The sequence below is a fragment of the Nipponia nippon genome, unplaced genomic scaffold (genome assembly GCF_047370975.1).
Source record: "Nipponia nippon isolate SJK-2023a ecotype South Korea unplaced genomic scaffold, ASM4737097v1 scaffold_23, whole genome shotgun sequence".
In the NCBI taxonomy this organism is placed as follows: Eukaryota; Metazoa; Chordata; class Aves; order Pelecaniformes; family Threskiornithidae; genus Nipponia; species Nipponia nippon.
The window spans coordinates 1,621,101-1,641,033 of record NW_028262340.1 but is presented as its reverse complement, the minus strand read 5'-3'; the positions used below and the strand labels follow the sequence as shown (position 1 = coordinate 1,641,033).

General features: G+C 48.2%; 1 protein-coding gene across 3 annotated transcripts in view; it reads left to right on the top strand.

The window, feature by feature from the left end:
• The window catches only part of HIVEP3 (HIVEP zinc finger 3), a 315,453-nt gene that overhangs the window by 175,644 nt on the left and 119,876 nt on the right, over window positions 1-19,933 (top strand). For all 3 annotated transcript variants that reach the window (XM_087760919.1, XM_087760921.1, XM_087760920.1), the window contains one exon: window positions 15,119-15,213. The gene's annotated coding sequence lies outside the window, so the exon portion shown is untranslated. The remainder of the gene's footprint in view (window positions 1-15,118; window positions 15,214-19,933) is intronic.

Genomic DNA, 19,933 nt, shown 5'->3' with positions numbered 1-19,933 from the left:
ACAGCTTTCTGGAGGAGGTTATGGTTTCAGATCTCCTGAATGGATGACCAAGAATGTTACTTTTGTGTTGCTTTCTCAGGGCTGTTGGTTGTAATGGGTGACACACAGGTACCAAAACAGTTTTGCCATTCTAAACGCACACTGTACCAAAGAAACCCCCATGCTTAGGTGTTGCAGTTGACCACAGTCCTGTGCACCACTGCAGCCTCAGCTGCAGCAGCTCCAGTTGCTGGTACTGACCCACTCACACACCAGCATCTCCACACACCCCTCCCCAGCCGCTGGCCAGGACACCCTAGTCCCTCTGGTAGCCAATTTTTCCTGTGGTCTTACCTGTAGAGAGACATGCAACCCACTGGCTCCCAGGACCTTCACCTACTTTTCCAACTAGTCCGGCTTGGTGTTTGCTAGTGATCACACACCAGCCCCTGGTCCCAGTCCAGCTGCTGCACTCGGACCCCATACACACAGGCACGCAGAACAGAGTCTCTCACCCAGGAAAGTAGTTAGAACTGAAGTTTAATAGAAGATAGGACAGACTGCACTCATCATGTACAGGGCATGGCTGGACAAGCGTACTGACCAGCACTGTTTACACAGGGATGGCTCTTTTTATCTCCTTATCCCTCTGTTTTGCCACATATGTTTCTCCCAAAACCATCTTGATCCCTCCCTTTCCCAGCTGTGGTTCCTTCCCTAAACACCCTATTGTAAGTCTTGTGCAATCCCCAAATGCCCTTCCTCTGCATCCTATGTGTCCCACACCCCCTCGGTCCCGAAGGACCTTCAGTTGACTCATCTCAATGGGTTTCACAACTGTACCCTGGAGCTGTGGCTCTCCTGGGACAACCCTGGGGGGAGCCAGGCAGGGTGTCCCTTCCTCTGAGCCCATAATTTGGGTCTCCACCTGCCATTGTGCCTTGTGCTCCTATGGGCTTGTGGAGATGGGCCTGGGATGGGCTGATGGCTCCTGGGATGGACCTGGGAGTAGCTGGGCAGGGTGTTATTTGGTTCCCCCGCCTGCCATGGACTCTCTGTTCTCCTTTGTGGATGTGCAGGTGAGATTTTTATTGCATAAGCTAATATAGCCCACAGAAGTGGCCAAGATGGTCATGGTCATGTTCTGGCACAACCTTGCATGGCAGCCTCCACCAAAAGGTGATGTCTCCCACCTTTCCTTGTGGGAGTTGAGGAGAGCAGGATCAGGTGTCTAAGGAAAACGGCAAACCTCTAGATAACATCATAAAACTTATTCTGGGAAGGAGGTGACTGCCCATCAGCAGTTCTCATACATCACCTCTCATATCTGTATCAGACAGCAGCTTTTGTGCTTCATGCTGAATTTGGGGGCTGCCCATGCCTAGTGGGTGGTGTTCGAGCAGATGCCTTCCCTTTGGATCAAGACATAGATTACGTATGAGCAAAGTGTCCAGCTCCAAAGCTTGTGGCGTTTCTGAGCATGTGTGGGTGCCTGAATGTGAGCACCCAGGGATATTTTAGGTGCTACATGGCCTCTACTCAAGCTTAGGCATCCTCAAGGCTAAGCAGCTTGGAGCATGGCACATCCGGATTGCTTTCCTGAATGTGCGCACCACGTCAGATGCCAAAGGCAGTCAAAGATGCGAAAGCAGATGCAAAAACATCTGGACATCACCTAAAGCTCAAAGATTTTCTCCATCTTCTGCTGATACCCAGCATAGAGCATTGGCTGATCTCCAGCAGAAGTCCTTTTCTATTTTCCTGCCTTGGAGGTAAGCAATAACACAACTTCTGCCATGTAACCATGAGGGAGAGAAGAAAATTGAGAGAGTGGGAAACATACCTCGCTGTTTAAATTTACCTCTCTGGGGTTCTTTTTAGAAGACAGGAAAAATGACAACCTGATTTACAAAAACCCTTTTCTGCCTTGAAATTCACTGTGTGCCTGTCCTGTCTCTCTGCATCTAGAAATAAATCATCAAGAGCTTCAGAAATGTGCTCATAGAAATATACCCTTTTATTTGGCCACCATATGCACTTGACAGCTCAAACATGCCTTTTCAGGCAGCGCTGCCTCTCTATGTTTCTTCTCCGGACCCCTTTAGTTCGAAGCATTGATTTTACATTTAGGCTTTGTGATTTTTGCCTTGGTTGGGGTCTCTAAGGGGCTGCAGAAGGGGACTGGAGCAACTTTTTCAGATTGCATAACGTTGTTTTGGGGAGTTATAATGGGAAACTTAACAAGCGTGAGCAGACGAGTTTTAAAAGCTTCATCCTCCCAAATGAGCAGGATGTGCACGGATACGCGCGCCCTAAGTTCACAAAAGCTGGTGTAATAGCAAATTGTTGAAGTATCACCCAGGCGCTGTGAGGCCCAAGATTGGCTCTGGTTTTGCTCAGGGCACGGGAGCTCAGATGCAGAAAATGCTTTTCTCTCTTTCCACTTCATAAAAAAAAAGAAGTCTAAACTAAAAAAAAAAGCATCACGATTTGTCCTTCTTACCTCATGTGACAGAAGAGGCAATCTAGAGGCAAAGAGAGAGGGCTACCTCTTTCTCTGCTCAATAAAATAACCAAAGATAATCTGTTGGTAATGTTATACCCTTGGCATAATGTTACACTGAAGAATGAACTTAAAGTAGTTGTAAAACAAAAATTATTTTTAAAATAATCGCAGTTTTGAAAGTTTGCATTTTTATGCAGAGAAAATGTAGGACAGGGCACTGTGTGCTGCAGGGGTGAGGATCCGTGCGGCTTGCCTGTCCCCAAGCTGGACAACACATGTTCACAGGCACAGAGGAGAAACGTGGCTGTGCTCTCCTGAGCACCAGAGAGCAGGAAAATTGGGATTCACACAAACAGAAACTTTGTGCGGGAATAGCCCAGCTCTGACCATGATTCTCTCAGATCTGGAAAGAAATCCATGACAGAGGCTCCTGGGAAGTCCCCAGCAGAAGCAGACTTAGGTGGGTCCCACGTGTGGGACACCCTTGTTCTTGCTGGTTGTTTTGATACATGGAAAACCCCAGTCAATTTTTTTTTTCCCCAATGAATAATTGTTTATGTAATATATATCCAGTTCCCCATGTGGAGAGGGTTATGATCCACCTCAAACCTGACAGGTTATTAGGATACTCACCTGGGTGGAGAAAATCGAATCTCATCTGTGCTTCCCTCATTGTAGCTGAACTCTTTAAACAGCTAATTAATTCAAGCCAAGTGAGAGGGTCTTCCTCCTGATTTCATTTTTCACGTTAAAAAATGTGAAAGATTTTCATTGCATCCTTGAGGCAGAGCAGGCAAATCTCTGAAATAAGACATCTGTGCACGCACACACACAAAGAAAACCTGTCTGCCAGCATCCCTACTACAGATATAAACCTGTGTGAACTTTCCCCATCTTCCTCTCACAGAATCTGCTCTGAGCAGTGTTGTGGTTTAACCCCAGCCAGCAACTAAGCCCCACGCAGCCGCTCGCTCACTCCCCTCCAGTGGGATGGGGGAGAGAATCGGAAGAGTAAAGATGAGAAAACTCGTGGGTTGAGATAAAGACAGTTTAATAGGTAAAGCAAAAGCCGTGTGTGCAAGCAAAGCAAAGCAAGGAATTCATTCCCTGCTTCCCATCGGCAGGCGGGTGCTCAGCCATCCCCAGGAAAGCAGGGCTCCATCACACGTAATGGTGACTTGGGAAGACAAACGCCATCACTCCGAACGTCCCCCCCTTCCTTCTTCTTCCCCCAGCTTTATATGCTGAGCGTGACGCCGTATGGTGTGGGATATCCCTGTGGTCAGTTGGGGTCAGTTGTCCCAGCTGTGTCCCCTCCCAACTCCTTGTACCCCCCCAGCCTGCTTGCTGGTGGGGTGGGGTGAGGAGCAGAAAAGGCCTTGACGCTGTGTGAGCACTGCTCAGCAACAACTAAAGCATCCCTGTGTTATCAATGCTGTTGTCAGCACAAATCCAAAACATAGCCTCGTACTAGCTTCTACAAAGAAAATGCACTCTATCCCAGCCAAAACCAGCACAAGCAGGAGACTCTGACGGCAGAGCAGCACCTGCGTTTAGGTGTTGCCTTTGCCCTGGGGGTGGTGGCTTGCAGGACGGTGTGTACTGCTTGGTTAGAAGTCCAGGTAATCCCCACGCTGAAGGCTGCGTTTCAGTTTTCTGGAGTTTCAGTGCTGCTCTCTGGATTCCCAGAAATCTGTGTTGTCGTTTCCTAGACCGTTGCCATGTTCTTTTTCAGGAATAAATCCCCAGATCATCTCTATGGCCAATTCCTACTCTTTCAGTTGCTTGTGTGACCCTGAATGCAGGAAAGAGAATATAGGACAGCAGGAAAAATAAAAATCAGAGAAAAAAATCTTTTCATGCACAGTAAGTTTCTCCGGGACTGTCCTGATGGTTACGAAAACTCCCTTAGTCCTTAACAAGATGTGTGCCCATGTTTACAGGATAGTCAGCCTAAAAAAACCCCAGTAAACAGTTGCATTCAGAGAGCTGAGATCTTGCCTGCGGACTGTTTACTTTCAAGTTGTCAAAACTAAGTTTGGAAGGACGTTAGCCAACTCTTGTCTGCATTGGAAATGTCCTGCCCGTTCGCTGGTGCTGCGCTGGGAGGAGCAGCCATCCACAGATGGGTTGGATCCATCCCTGAGTGCCAGAGTAGCCCATGCACTACTTGAAGGGGCTTACTGGAGGTTGGGCTTCACCTGAAGATGCTCCAGCCCCACTTAGGTTGTAGTCACATACACAGACACGGTCTTGGCTGTTGCAAAAGCTTACTTGGCCACGCAGGGACATGTCGACTAATTACTGGCTGCACATAGACTTCCAAGTGGACGAAGCACTTTGCAGCTATTTTCCCCTGTTTGTGCAAACTGTTTGCAGTTCTGGGTTTTCAGCATGATGCTGTTGACGTTCGATCAACCAGTGGAGAAGACCTGTCCTTGTCTTCCCTTGCTGTATCTTCTTGGGTGCAGTTTGATGGTACAGCCACGTACCTTCTGGCCACCTCTGGAGAACGGCTACAGGAATGGACAGACCTTGGTTTGACCAAGAATGGCAGCTCAGGTTCTGGAACCACAAACACTGCAGTGGTGATTTTATGATTTCCTGTAATGCATTGGTTGAGAGTGTTAGGGGTTTTTTGATACCTTCATTTCACATGTGTTTATTTGAATTTATTCTTGTATGTGACCTGAAGTCTTAATTTTCTAAGTTCATAAGTTCTAAGTTGCTACATCTTATTTGGAGGGGTCTTTTTGATGAATTTCCTTATTTAAAATGTACATTTTTTTTGCATGGCATTCGTTAATGAATGATATACAATAGAATGTATGAATAATACATAATAACCACAGTGAGGGTAGTCAGGTGACATTTCTAGTGGTTTGAAGTGTAAAATAATGCACACTCATGCACTCACATATGCACATCCTTTTAAGAGCACGCTACTGGAGTTTCGGGGCAGTGCAAGCAGCAGGGTTGGGACTCTTCTCATCTCTCTCCAGTTGAGAAGTCATCCACTCTCCCTTTATGCTCAGTAGAGAGAAAAAAATGTTCCAGGGCATGATTCACCTACTACTTTAGATGTGTATCTTGCAGTGAAGTGAATAAACTCTAGGACTTCCTCCATAAAAGGAGGTGTGGAGGTATTTACTTTGTAGAAATCTGAAGTTGGGTGAGATAAATTCCAGCCAGGAAGCATGCTGCAGAAGAGAGACATTAATATATTTTTACTAGCAATAGCTTAGAGGCCCGTGCTGCCAAAAATAGCAGATTGGGAAAAGGTGTGCAGGGTTAAAACCCCCAGCTCCCTTTTTCTCTGTATTTTAAAAGCTTCCTTTATGCTATGCAGCAGCACACAAAGATGCCAAACAAAGAGGCAAGGCTGCTGGGAGCCTTGAAGTCCCCAATGCTCAAACTACCAAGTAGCCACGAAGTTTTTAACCAGCAGTGGCAAGTGAGCAATGAGAACTGCTGCCATACTCTGCTGCCCCTGCCCATTCCTTTCAGCCACCGGTGAATGCATGGCCATGGTAAATAAAGGATTTGTTATTTCTTATCTCATAACAGCTTCAGAGATGTATTAAGTGGCCGATGTAACGTCGGTGAGCATATCGATTAGGTACAAGAGTCATTCATAACTTAGCTTAATTATATTTTTCCTAGTGTAGTCTACATTTAAGATTTTACTGAAATTTAACTTTGCACAAAGTATTTCAGACCCTATGTTGCTGTGCTGTGAGGTCACTTAGGACAAAGACAAGATTACTGCAGAAACTAGTTTTGTGCCAGTTCTAACATTATTGTTCAGTGGATGCATATTTCCACACTTCCAGAACAAATGCTGTAAATTTGGAGAAGCTGTGCTGTGTGCATTTTCTTATACATCAAAGAACTGAAATCCCTGCTTTACAAATGCAAAAAAACTCAACTGACTCTTAACTATAAAGTTATGGTTGTTGCCTGAATGATGCTTTTTTTTTCCTTTTTCGGTGTTGTTAGGCTGCTGCCTGCTTTCCCTTGAGCCTCCATCAAAAGATGCTGTCTGTTAGTGGCCAAATGCACACACCCCCCGCAGGTCCTGTTGCGTTTCGCCGCAGATGCAAAACTTATGATGTTTTATTATTGAAGTTTGTTAAAAGGACACAGTCCACTAATAAAACTATTTTGGTTTTCTTTTGCTAATTCTGACTTGAAAGAGAGAATGTGAGCTGACAAAATGTTGCAAGTTTCTTTAGCGAGAAGCAGAAATGAGGTAATGCAATTAATGCAAAGAGCAGCAGAAGCTTCTGGTAGAGCTCTTGTCATGGGAAATAATTCTTCCAAGAAAGTTCACGGATGTGTTTTTACCTGGCTTCACAGTATATGGGTATTTGTGGGTTTCAGTCCAAACACATACTGCTGATGTTACCGCCTTAAAAGTTTTAAGAGTTTCTAATTGCTGCTCAATATACTGGATTTGGAAAAGCCGTATTAAAAGTTGTTTGTTTATCCTTAGTTCCTAGCAGAGGAGGCAGTTTTAGGGAATGCATGACTGTTTTGTCTCCAGAAGAAAATAAGGACTGTCATTGTCCATCTCTATCCAGGCCTTGTACTCGTCTGTGTCATGAGGTAGCCCCATTTAAGACTGCACTTCAGGATTAATCTAATTTTTCTCTGATGGGGATGTATTATTCAATGTTTCTTGTGTCATTCGTTATTTTACTTTTTCATGGGCAAGTCCATGGCCATGCACAGCATAAACTGTCCTGTTTAAACACCACTGAGAATCTGGGGCCAAACTCAACCTCAGGATTACTCCATTGATTTGAATGGGCAAATTGTTAGGAAAACTTTTCTGTTTATCTGTGTACATACTAATGATATTGAAAGAGCACCCATCTAAAGGTCTGGGTGCCCAAGGGAAATTTTAAAAAATAGTAAATGAACCTGCCAGTTCAGCTGCAGCAAATGAAAAAATCCTGTAATGGAACTGAGAGCCCCTCAGCCTCACTGGGCAGTGCCCCGGCTTCCCGCCTTGCTCGCGTGCCGGAGACGTAAATTGGGCTGAGCAGGGTAACCTGAGCGCGGACGGCTACGGGAGCAGTGTGTGAGCAAGTGCCAAAGGTCCAAGATGGGTCACGCTGCCCGCGGCGGCAGCTACAGTGGGATGCTGCCCTGGAGGGGTGGAAGGAGCAGCCAGCTACTGCTTTGCATGGGGTTTTCCTCTAAAACACAAGTGATGGCAGCATTTGGGTTAATCCTGGCTGTAATGACACCACTGCAGGGGATATGCAGCACACTGGTGATGTGCTGAGAGACACCAAGGCGTGGAAACTGCAAGTGGAGTATCCGCATCTGACCATCAGTGGGTTGGGACGTGCGACTTAAAACCTGGAGCTCATCCGAAAACACAAAGCCTGTCGTGCTGTCTGACCATGGCATTCAAATAACGCAGGCTCGCGCAGCAAAGCACACGCTTCCCATGCGCTTGAACAGCCCGAGTGGCACCGGCTTGGCTTTGCTCGCTGGAGCAGCTCGGGGCCATACCGTGCTGTTTTTCCCAAAGGGCACGGACCTCCCGGATCAGGCTGCCTTGGCTGGACCACTCTCTGCTCCTGGTGGTCAATGGTTTGGTGTGACCAGGCAGCGAGACACGTGATGAGGGAGGATGGAGCAAAAAAGTTTTGTGCGTTACTTGATTCTCACTTGCACTGGAGTAAAGTGGGAGTGAAGGGATCAACACTGGTGGAAGGTCAAGCCCTATGTTTCCTTTTATGCACAGGCTTTCTCCAGGGCGTGTGTTATTTTTTTTTCTCTGTTACCTCCCCCACCCTTTGAGTATTTTATTTATACTTTTGTTAGTTATTAATTTCTTTTGCTTGGTTTCCTGTTTGGTGCCCCATCTCACCACTGGTCGCCGTACATGGCTTTTACTCCCTGCCTGCTGGAGGCCTGGGACATTACGGGCACAGCCTTCTCCCTGCGTGGGAACTCATCCTTTGCCGTGCCGTGTTTAAGGTAAAATGAATCTAAGCAGGATATTTGCATGGGACAGTTGGTAACTTCGCAGTCAGAATGATTGTGATGACTTGAAAAGTGTTGTCAGGGTCAAAATTAACAAGAAACGGGTTTTAGGCAGCATGACTGAATTTTTAAATAATGGCTATTTCTATGGCATCTTTTGTCTAAAAGGCTGACAAATACTTGTGGACTATGTACATATGGTACTGCCAAAAAGGAGATGGCTCAGGGATTGGTGGCTGATTTTACAAACAAGCATTTAGGATATTCGAGATGAGGAATTTCTAATGGGACTTAGGAGCCCTGCTAGGTAGAATTCCAAAGACCTTATCCAGTAGACACTACGATGGCAATTTGTTTAACTTCTTAAAAGCAAAATGGAACTTTTATTTTTGCACTATTTTTAGGGAGAGATGACTCCTGTGTATACAGTGTAATTCAAAATATATGGTAAAAATGCTTATTTAATTTTTAAATTGACACTCATTATGTATAGACACCCATTCTGCTAGATGCGAACCTACTCTGTAATACCTTGTTTCACGTGCGTTGATGTGGTTATTGGGGTGTTTACCGTATATTGGTTTATGTCAGTGGCTTCCAACCTTTTTTTTTATTTGTAAATCTTACATTTTTACAGTGGGATGCATTCATTTGCATAGCAAATTTAAGCTTCTAGGCGCTGGATTCGCTTTTCTTAGTTACAACTCACAAAACCCTTAGAAGCTGCCTCCGGATCCTCAGGGCTCCCCAGGCACGCTGGAAACGACTGGTCTAAAATTAATAGGAAGGTTGTACAGAAAAAGAGAAGGGCAGGGAAAAAAACACACTGGAAGGTAGCAGTGGCCCTTCCCTCAGTGCAAACAGGGCTGGCAACTGAGAGTGTCCAGGCTGATAGCTCTGAAGATGCTATCTCCTGTCCCCAGGGACTTTGCAAACTGGGTTAGGTGAGTGGGAAGCTGCGCAGATGCTTGTGCAAAAAAATAAAAACAGAGTACAATGGTGTTCGTAGACACGTATGTAGTTTATTCCAGCGGTGCAGTAAGCGTTGCTCAAGGCCATTTGGTCTCTATAGGTACACATATGGCTGAAGGGAGCAGTCCCCAGTTTCTGACGGACCCTCTCCCTGGGAGATGCTGAGCAGCACCCGGAGGCGGGCAGGGAGCTGGCAGGCTGGGTGATCCCCGGCTGCCAGGAGTGAAGGTAGAAGGAAGGGGCACAGCGGACGGAGAACGCAGACCCCGAGGCGAGGGTCTGTGCCACCGGCAGAAGCTGGCAGGGACGGCTCTGAGGGGGGAAGCACGTCAGCCTGGCTATTTTACCGATTAATTCCTACCATGCCAAAATGCAGCAACCTCTCTCCCCGAGCGCTTTTTGCCGTGGCAGAATACGTGTGCTCGCTTGGATTACTCATAGTTGGCTGCAATTTCTATTCACAACATATTGTTTGACAAATGTCAATTCTGAAGAAAAATAATTCAAATTATTTCTTCGAGACAAAGTTTCGGATTTAACATTGAGCAGATGCTCTGTCTAAAATTAGCATAATGATTTCTCATGCCTGCTACTTACCAGGACATGTGTCTTTAATGTAAGTGTTGGAATAATAATGAAACTTTGCAGTGATTTTTTGGATAATTGAAGATTCTCCCGCATGCTTTTGAAATGTTTAACGAGCACAGGGACCTTTTGAGTTAAGGAACGCTGTTATTCCCATTTTGCAGATGTGGAAAGTGAGACGCAAAGCTCCTGTGGTGCCTGAGGTCCCGGACCGAGGGGAGCTGGGGAGAGCTGAGCCCCCGCGGGGGGACCAAGGCTCCCAGGCAGCGAACAGGCACTGCCCTTCAGTGGGCATGAAGCTCGGGGCTGCTGCCGTGGTGGCTGAGAAGGGATGTGGGCTTCTGGGGTCAGACTGTTCAAAATAAACACACCTCAGGAAAGGTGCCTGGTGGCATTTCCAAAAGCAGGGGGAGCTCAGGGCTTGTCGGTGGCGCTGACTGTGCCTAAAACTTCTGAGGATCTCGTTTCACTTCTAGGGATTTACAGTTCAGGTTGTAAAAGGTTGTTAAATATGTCTGAAATACGTTTGATTCACAGGTTTCTGCTGCTCCAGCTTTCCCAAGGGGAAGGATGACATGAAAACCGTTATTCCCTGTCCCCTCTTCAATCAGGAGTGTGACTGCTCGTACTTGGGCATAGGGGCTTTAAAAAAAAGACAAAACACGCAACAGCATTTCTAAGTCCCCAGCCAGTTTTCCCAGATGTGAAGGCTTTGACACAGAAAGGTGAAGTGACTTGTTGATAGTTGTATAGCAAACCAGTGGGAGAACTGGTGTGAAAATCCCCGATTCCCAGGCTGTAGCGAAGGGGTTCTTTCGGGGTAACCTCCTTTCCCACGCGGTTACTCAAACGGCAGCTCTAGCAGTCGTGTATATGGAAAAGCCGAAAGTCCTGACCGTGCTTTCGGCTTCTGTTAATGCATTTTAGCAGCAGGGAAGAGAGGGATGAGTTGGGGACCAGCTGGAAGCATGCAGAGCACTGGAGGGTGCTCCAAAGAGGAGCACGGTGCTGGGAACTCCTGCACAGCAGCAGGGGTGGTGGAAAAACGAATAGAGCTCCAAAAAAAAAGAGGTGGGAATGGTTTCAAAGAGGCCTTTTCAAGCAGCGGGTAAGTTTTGCACACCCTGGGCCACGCTGAGGTGAATGGGGTGGGCGAAGGATGGGGAGGCATCGTAACCAACCTAAACACCGAGGGGAGGAAAAGAGTCTGACCTTTAAACGGGGAGGGAGATGTGGTTGTTTTAACCATCCTCGACCTGAGGGCAGTCCCTTTCCTGACTAAATGCTCGTTTCTGACAAAGGATTTCCACAAAACTGACCGCTGTGGCCTGAACTTAACCCCGTCTGTTCCTGACCCTGCAGTGGGAAGAGGAGCCTCAGGGGAACCTGGCCCTTTGTTTTCCTATTTAAGCAAAACCGCAATTTTCCACCTAAGAAAAGCCACCGGCACCGGGCAAACACCTTTGTGTTGATTGCCTTGAATGGCCGTGTTTGTACCGTTCAGGGGAAAAATACCTTGACCTTTTTGGGTTGGAGCACAGAGATCAACCTCCATAACTGGGAAGAGAGTGTTTGCGCATTGGTGTGACGGGCAGAGTCAAGGATGCTGCTGAAAAATACATAAAAAAAATCCATAGCATTTTTGTTGATGAAAATCTTAAATGTGCCTGTGTTTGGTGCTGTGTGGTGCACTTTAAAAGCAACATTAGCACCTTGCTACTATTTTCATGAATTCCTGGGGCTGTGTCTTCCAAGGAGAGAGAGTTTATCATGGCAGAGGTGCTGAAGCCTCTCAAGGGCACACTGGGTGCCCTCGCCCTTTCAGACTGGACGGTGATATTTTAATAAGTGCTTCTCACAGCTAGTTTGCAGTTCATCCCCGTGTGCAAAGAAAGGAAAGAAGATCGTAGATGCGTCAGGAGGAGATGATCTGTCTGTCTGGCCTAGTAAAATCATAACCATCGTGAGGCTGCTGCTGGCATCTGACACGCTTGCACGATAACCGAGATACCACTGATTTTTCCCCACTGTGGCATGGAGTAAATGAGACACTGCTTTTGCTTCTGATTAGGGGTCCTTGCATTTCTGTCCGTGCTTCTGTGAGCTGTATTTCATTTATTACCTGTCCATCCAAATACTCAAGTCGAATTTGATGAAGAAAGTGGATGCCTTGCCATATCCAGTCCCTTCTATTGCCACAGTCCCCCTGCTCAGTCCAGCTTGCATTAGCTGGCCTTTAAGTGACAAACATGCTTTTACTGCTCTTGGCTCATCCGAGTCGGTCCGTGCAGAGCTCCGGATGCGATACGCTCTCCGTGGCCTGGAGCAAACTGATGCGCAGCTGGGGCTGCAACCCCAGCGCCCTGGAATTGCAGCCAGCCCGATGTGAAAGCTCGCTCCAGGGGGAAACACACCCAATGTCCGTGTTTGTCAAGTGAGGTTCAGGAGGGCAGAGGCCGCTCCGCACACGCTGGTTGGGAGTCCTTGTGGGCCCGTTAGCGTATCCAGTGTCTGACTGCATCCGTACAATTCCTGAAAGACCTTAAGCAACTGCACCTGCTTACACCAAAGTGACTCAGGCTGAGGGAGAGGGGGGAGACCATAGCAGCATGGGAGCAAAATTAAACAAATAAAACTAGGAAGCATTTTTACATCACGCTCTAATTCTCATTTCTCTCTGGAATGAGAGAAGCTGAAATTGGGTGTGAAACTGGGCTGTTGAGGAAATAATATGCTGATAGAAAGTGCATGTGTGACATGGTGTTTTCTTGGTTTTAGCACCAAAAGCATTTTGGGGGATGCAGTTTTCCCAGAGTTTGCTCTGTGGCTGGTTGGAGGCAGGCCAGACTGGCGTTTCGACAGCAGGTTTCCAACCGTTCATTCCCCTGAAAAGCAACATGCTGTTTTCTGAGAGAAGTGACAACTCTGTCGATGTTCACCCCAAAAAGCACATCCTGCTAAGTTTCTCTTTGGGCTGCCAGTGTAAATCTTTCCATCATAGAGACTTCACATCGTTATTTCATCGTTAGGTGACTTTTTTTTTTTTTTTATGGCTTAACTCTGACTTTATAAAGTCTGGAATCAGATAGGAACATAGGCTTGGTAATAGTGGTTTTTTTAGTGTTTTTTTTGGGGGGGTTGGGTTTTTTTTTTTTCTTTTTAACTAGTGATTTTTTTGTGTAGCCTGCATTAGAAACGGAGGTCTGAGATGCAGTTTTGCTAGGATGGCCGTGCCCACAGCTATGGGGTATAGCTGCTTTCACCACAGAACGTTTTACCAGGTACCCCATATAATGGCAATCAGTTATCAAGCAAATACTGATGAGCTGAGCAAAATAAGTAATCTTGGCAAGAGTTCTCATTTTTGCCAGTAAAACCCTATCATCTACAGTAGCACTTCTAATGACTAAAGAAGAAGCACGAAACATTTTGCTGAATACGCACATATATTTTAAATGTAAACACAGCCTGGGATGCAAGGCTACTCTTCTGCTTTCTTCTAAAAAGCCCCAGCCTGCTTCTTCCCAGCTGCCTGGCTGAAAACCCGGGGTTACCTCGCTCTGTCCTCTGAGCTGACCTCGGCCGCGGGAGCCGGGATCCCGCGTGGGAGCCAGGACAAACCCCACTTGAGGCCTTTTGCCATCACCAGGTGGAAGAGGGACGCGCTCCGGAGATCTCGCCTGCCTGACCATTTTGCCTTGCCTGCAGCCGTATGAAGGAGCACTTTGTCTCCCCCTTTTAGCGCAAGGGCTCAGGCTTTCAGTTTGTTACGGCAGTGATAACTTTAAAAAAAAAAAACAAAAACAGAGAGAGACAAAAAAGATGACAAAAAAAAAAAAAAAGACGACCCCCCCCAAAAAAGACCAAAAAAAACCCCCAAAAGACAAAAAAAGACACCCCCCCAAAGACCAAAAAAAAGACCAAAAAAAGAAAAAAAGACAGAAAGACAAAAAAAAAAAACAAAAAAAAAAACAGAAAGACAAGAAAAACAGACAAAAAAGACAGAAAGACAAAAAAGACAGAAAGACAAAAAAGACAGAAAGACAAAAAAGACAGAAAGACAAAAAAGACAGAAAAAGGAAGAAAGACAAAAAAGACAAAAAGACCAAAAAAAAAAGACAAAAAGACAAAAAAAAAAAAGACAGAAAAAGAAAAAAATAAAAGCCCCCTCCCCCCAATAATACGGGGTGCGTTTGGGGATAAATCAGGCAGTTTGAAGGGGTGCAGAGTCCCGACTCCCGCCATGGCCGCGGCGGTGCTGAGCGCTGTGGGGCAGCTCCGCGGCCGCCGCTCCGCGCCGGGGGCCGGTGGGCTGGGGGCTGCCTGCGCCGGGAGCCCCGGCGGCAGCGGGCCGGGAGCGGGGGATCCGGGCTCCCCCGGGGGCAGCCCCCCCCCCCCCGGGGCGGTGCGCGTCCCCCCTCCGCTGCCGGCTGCGGCCCGAGCGAGGCGCTGGGGGCGGCGCGGCCGCCGGCTCCGCCGCGATGCACCGCGCCGGTGGGGGAGCGCCCGGCCGAGCGAGGGGGGGGAGCCGGGACCCATGGGGAGGGGACGAGGAGGAGGACGTGGGGGAGGAAGGCGGCGAGGGAGGGAGGGAGGGGTGGCGAGGGGAGGGGGGCGGCGGGGCGGGCGAGCGGCGCTGGCAGCGCCGTGCCGGCACCGCGCTCCCTCCGCCGGGCCGGGGCTGCCCCCAGCCCCGGGGCAGCCGGGCCCCCTCGCCCCCCGACGGCACCGGCTCCCGCAGGCAAGAAGCCGCTTTTGTGATGGCAAGAGCTGGCAGGGGCGGGGCGGGGGAGGGGGGCAGCATCTCCCACCCGCTCCCGCGGTCCGGCCCGGATGAGTTTTGCTCCCCGTGCGTGGGCAGCCGGGGTCGGGCAGCCTCGGCAGCGCCTTCTGCAGCACCCGGAGTCAGCCGGGGGCTGAAGGATTCCCTTGTCTCTGCCGAAAGCCACAGCAGCTGCTTGACAACAGGAAACAATGTGTAGTGAATGGAAAAAGGGGGTGGCGCTGCCTGAACAACTTCCCTTTACATCACTGCCCAAATAAGGAGCTTTAAACTAACCTTTTCTATTGCAGCCCGGCAGAAGATCCCCCTGGAGTCCCAGGGTCCCTACCTCTCACCGGGCAGAGTCATGGGAGAGCCGCGGCTGCCGTGCGGGGGGCATGTGCAGGTAACAAATCTGATCGCTTCATTCCAGGCGCTGGCTGCTGGGGGCGGGGAGGTGCTTTCATAGACAGAGATATTTATTTATTTCTTCTTCTATCAGCCGCCGTCCGCGCTGAGAGGGAAGAGCAGCCGATGAGGCGTAATTAAGAGCACTCGTAACACACGGGCATGTCTCGCTGGTGAGGTCACTGCCATGAGTAACCCGGGGTTGCTGGCTGTCGGGCTACCGTGTGCTGTAAACACGGAGGGGTTGTTGCTCTTGACCCGCCGCCAGACAGCCCGGGTGCCTGCACTGGCACAGGCACAAGCTGCAGCTCCACTCTTAATTGCCGGCCGCTTCTCATTAAGGTCCTGCGAGCTGCGGGCTTTCGCTGGCCGCAGCATGTGGCAGGGGTGAGCTGTCTGTCTGTCTGTCTGGGACGGATTTCCTCCTTATCACTTGTACAGGAAAGCAAGTGGGGAGCGGAGGGGTTGTTCTTGGGCGACACGTGATGCGAGCGAGAAGCTGTGCGAGTAAAATCCCTGCGTGAGCTACTACCAAGTTGACTTTCCCAACCCGGAGTCCAAAATATCTGCCGGGCTTCTGCGGGCAGGTGAGGAGGCTGAACCTGCTGGACGCGGAGAAGGAGGGCCTGTACCTGGGGCTGACCCTTTCCGTGGTTTATCCCTTTTAAGCGTTGATTAGCACCTGCGCATCAGCATAAAATGAGGCAGCTTTAAAAATGTATTAAGTCTGAGTAAATGAGCGCTAACGATTTAAGCTTCTTAATCCTCCTCGATGGAAATTAATAATGCTTTTGATGCACCCAGAGGTGTGATCAGAAATGCAGACACGCACTGAGCCGCTCTATGAGAATGTGAGGATTGGTATTCTGGAAAAAGGCACCGTGCGTTAGTTTATTTTTTCGCCCCTCCTGGTTCTTTAGCTAATGGGCCAACCATCGCGAAAGCGCTTGGCACTTTTACCCAGTTACGGTCTGGCGAGTGGAAATGGCTGGGGCAGCTGACACGGTGATTTATGGTGTGAGCAATACAATCCAAACCCTGCTCCGCTGCTAGCGGATAACCTGTAGCTTACAGGCTTTTAGTTTCCCTGGTGTTGAAAGATTATTAGTGTCAGTGCGCAGAGCCAGTTTTAACCTTCGCTGTCTGGATGTCCTGAGAGCTTCGTCGTTGCAACTCCCATCTCTTATTTTATTTGGCTTCAGCAGTCCCCCAGGAAGCTGTTTGTGCTTGTTGGGGACTGTCGTGTTTTTCTCACAATCTCAGTGCTTCAGGAACTTCTCATTCTGATTCTTGTAGGAAAACGTTCACAACGCCGTCAGAGTGTGTTTTCCTAGTAAGAATAAGTGGGATTCGGGGAGGGGGTGGGTGGGATGTTGTGGTTCTCACTTGGCTCACAGGTGTCAAGAGACTCCAAAGCCCATTCAGCGAGTCTCATCGCCCCCATCCCTTTCCTGCCTTCCCCTTCTTAGCAGACAGGTCTAACTGAAGGGATCCTGGAAACATGATTTCTTTCATCCCTAGAGAAGTATCCTTCAGCGGAGGATGCAGAGATACTGGTGTAGGACATGGTGGGGTTGTATATGTGCTGTCCTGACTTGCTTCTGAGAAGAAAAGCCGCCTGCCTCCAAGGCTTGCTGTCGGGCTTCTTGGACTGGTGAGGGCTTCACTGCAGCCCTTCTTACGGGAAGGGAAAAGAAAACCTGGAGAGGACTTGTGTAAACTCTGCATCAAAGAAAAAACTTCCAGAAGTTACTGGTTGATTAATTAATGAATGTGTTACCACCAAACTGCTTGCAGCAGGTCTGGGCTTTGTGTCCTCTGGGACACATTGGGGAGATGCAGAAGTGTGGTGCAGCCCCTGAGAACCGCCTTTGAGGAGCCCTCTCCTCTGCTGGGGAAGCTCCTGCAGCAGAAGGGAAGGGGATTTCTTCACTGTGACTGACCATTTTCATCCTAATCCACAACGGGCATTTCTAATTTCTCTGTGTCGGACGTCATCCATTTCAGAAACATTTCTATATCCCGCTGCAGCTTCTCTACTGTGCTTTTAGCATCTTAACAACGGACCCTTACAAGATTTCTTTCTTTTTTGGTGCCCTGATGAGTGGCTGCCCAGGTGGCAGAAAAAGCAGAGACAGGACCGCAGGCTCTGCTCGTTTGGTTTTCCCGTCTGAGCAGAAGCATGTGCTCACAGCCGGGGCAGAGGAGAGAGCAGACCGGGGGGCGAGCAGACTCAGAAATGTTTGGAGTTTGCTCTTGAAAAATATACGGCAGCCGTCAATAGAATAGCTCAGTGTTCAGCTTGCGTAGCTTGCAGCGTGTGTGAGCGTGATCGGATGTGGGGGACTACGAAGGGGATCTGGTGGGGTGAGTCCCCAGAGAAACGGTTTCGAAAATAATATTTATTCTGAAGTTAACAACAAAAGCGCTGTTGAGAAACCTTTCCTGAGCTGCAGGGATAAGGCATTGCTGACATGGGTGGTTTAGCAGTAATCGGAGAGAGCAGGGAAGTGTATCCCGGCTGGGAAATCACCGCGGCCATCCTGTTGATTGGGTGGCAGGTCATTAATGAGGGGCTCCTGGGAACTCCCTTGCCGTACGTCACTGGCAAAGTCCCATGGCCACGTCGGGTAGCTCCTTCTGCGTTAGGAAAGCTGGCTTTCCTCCGGCTTCCTCCGTCTCCCCTAATCGCCGAGGTTCCTGCTGACTCTGTGCTCGGAGGAGCTCTGCCGTCATAACTTCTGGCTACATTTGGCTGCACATGTTGAATGCAAAAAGTGTTTCAGCAGACTCGCCGTTTCTAAAGCGCTTTAAAGCATTTGGTTTCTTGGCAAGGGGGTGCAAACTTAGGGGGAAAAAAAAAATAACCCTCTGGAAAGGAAGGCAATTTATTTAAAATATACATTCAACACCGTTGTCTCTGACTTGAAAAAGGCTGCTTGTTAGTAGATCTTTATAGCTCTGCTGGGAACTGCAGTCAGTAGGGCCAGTTGGGATGCAGGGAAATATTTATTCTGTTTTCCATTCTGTGCGTTACACTTGCTGAATTCTTCCCACCTTTCGCCTGTTAATCCGGGCCGGTTTCTCACTGGTGCTCCCTCTCCTGGGCTCTGCTGAGACCACCTTGCAAGAGGACAGTTGTGATTAGTGCTCCCGCTGCGCCACGACTTCAGTTCAAGAAAATGGTCTTTCCCAGGCCGGCCTTGCACAGTCAGCTGGGATCTCAGTCTCTATAATCAGTGCAGTAATCAGAATGGAGATTTTTATCCTGCCCAGCTCTAATTACATGCCTGCATAAGGTGAACCTTTTAATGAGCATCAAAAGACGCATTGTGTGTCAGGGAGGGCCTGTGTTAAGGGGGCTAGGGGATTATTCAGTCATTCAAAAAACATTTGGTGAAAGTAAATGTGCAATAAATCTTCCTTATCCTCTACGTTGCCTCATTTTCTTTGCAAAGCCCTGAACCAAGCCCAGCCTCTCCTCCCTAGGAAGTCCAGGCTGTGATAGCTCGTGCAGCGCTGGTTTTCACTTACTGCCCACTTTTCTGGGCTTTCTGAGAAGGTCGCACGTGCAGCAGGGCAAGGTGAGGAAACCAGCCATGCAGAGCTGCATGAGATGAGCACAGATGTCCCTGAGTGTTTACTGCGTGGAAATCTTCAGAGAAGCCTTTTCCCCAAGAAGAACAGTAACTAACCCATTTAAATATACCTAGATGGTATTTTTGTAACCCTTTTTTTTTTTTTTTTTTTTTTTCAGTTGCACGGAAATTTCGGTTTGGGGGCACTTTCCTTCTGGAAACTGCTCAGCAACTTTTAAGCAGGAAAACTTGAGTGAGATCAAGTTTTCCTAACTTCCCAAAATGGACTTGCTGTAAGCAAGGACTACTTGTTCCTCATCGCTTCGAAGCCCGTGCATGGGCACAAAGCACTTGTAGGGCATCGCTGTAGGAGCGAGCAGGCGGGTCAGCCGCTGGTACAAACTCAGAGTAGAGCATCTTCAGCATTGTGGGAAACTTTATTATACGTTGATGATATAAAGATTTTTTTTTTTTTGTGCAAACAAGGTTTTCGGTTTCAGCAGCTCCTCAGTCTCCAGATCCTAAGTTGTCTTTTCCAGGCCACTTATCCAGCCCTTCACTTGTTCTTTCCTTGGACTTTGGAGGATCGCCTGCTCATTAAACTGTTATTCAAGCTTTGTAGCACTGGGAGGCTTTGGGGTTTCAGTTATTTTACTCTGCTTCTCCATTAGACCTACAGATTTTAAGCAGGAAGGCAAGGTGTGTCAAAAATTGGCTAGATCCAGCTGAATTCAGACATAGGATTTGGGTTTCTCTGCTAATGTTGCTCTCAGATGCATGGAGACCTGGAGAGGTTTGCTGAGCCCTCATTTGGTGGTGCAGCTTAGAGAGGAAACCTCCGGAGAATCCAATAAAATTGAGCCTGGCCCTTTTCCCAGCAAACCTGGTTTTAAGTGTAGTAGTTTCCTGAAGTCTTTATTGCCACAGTCCTACATCCAGATTGAAATCCAACTTCTGCATTGCTTAGATGGTCTCTCCTGAAGGGCAGTTCACTACTTTGCAGAGCTCAAAAGGCACAAAACAGACACAACCATTAATTTTATATCCACCTACTGTCACTTTTCATAGGAATTACTAGTAGATTTAAGTCTCAGGTATACATGGACTGGCCTTCTTCATCTTCAGGTGTATGATTATTCT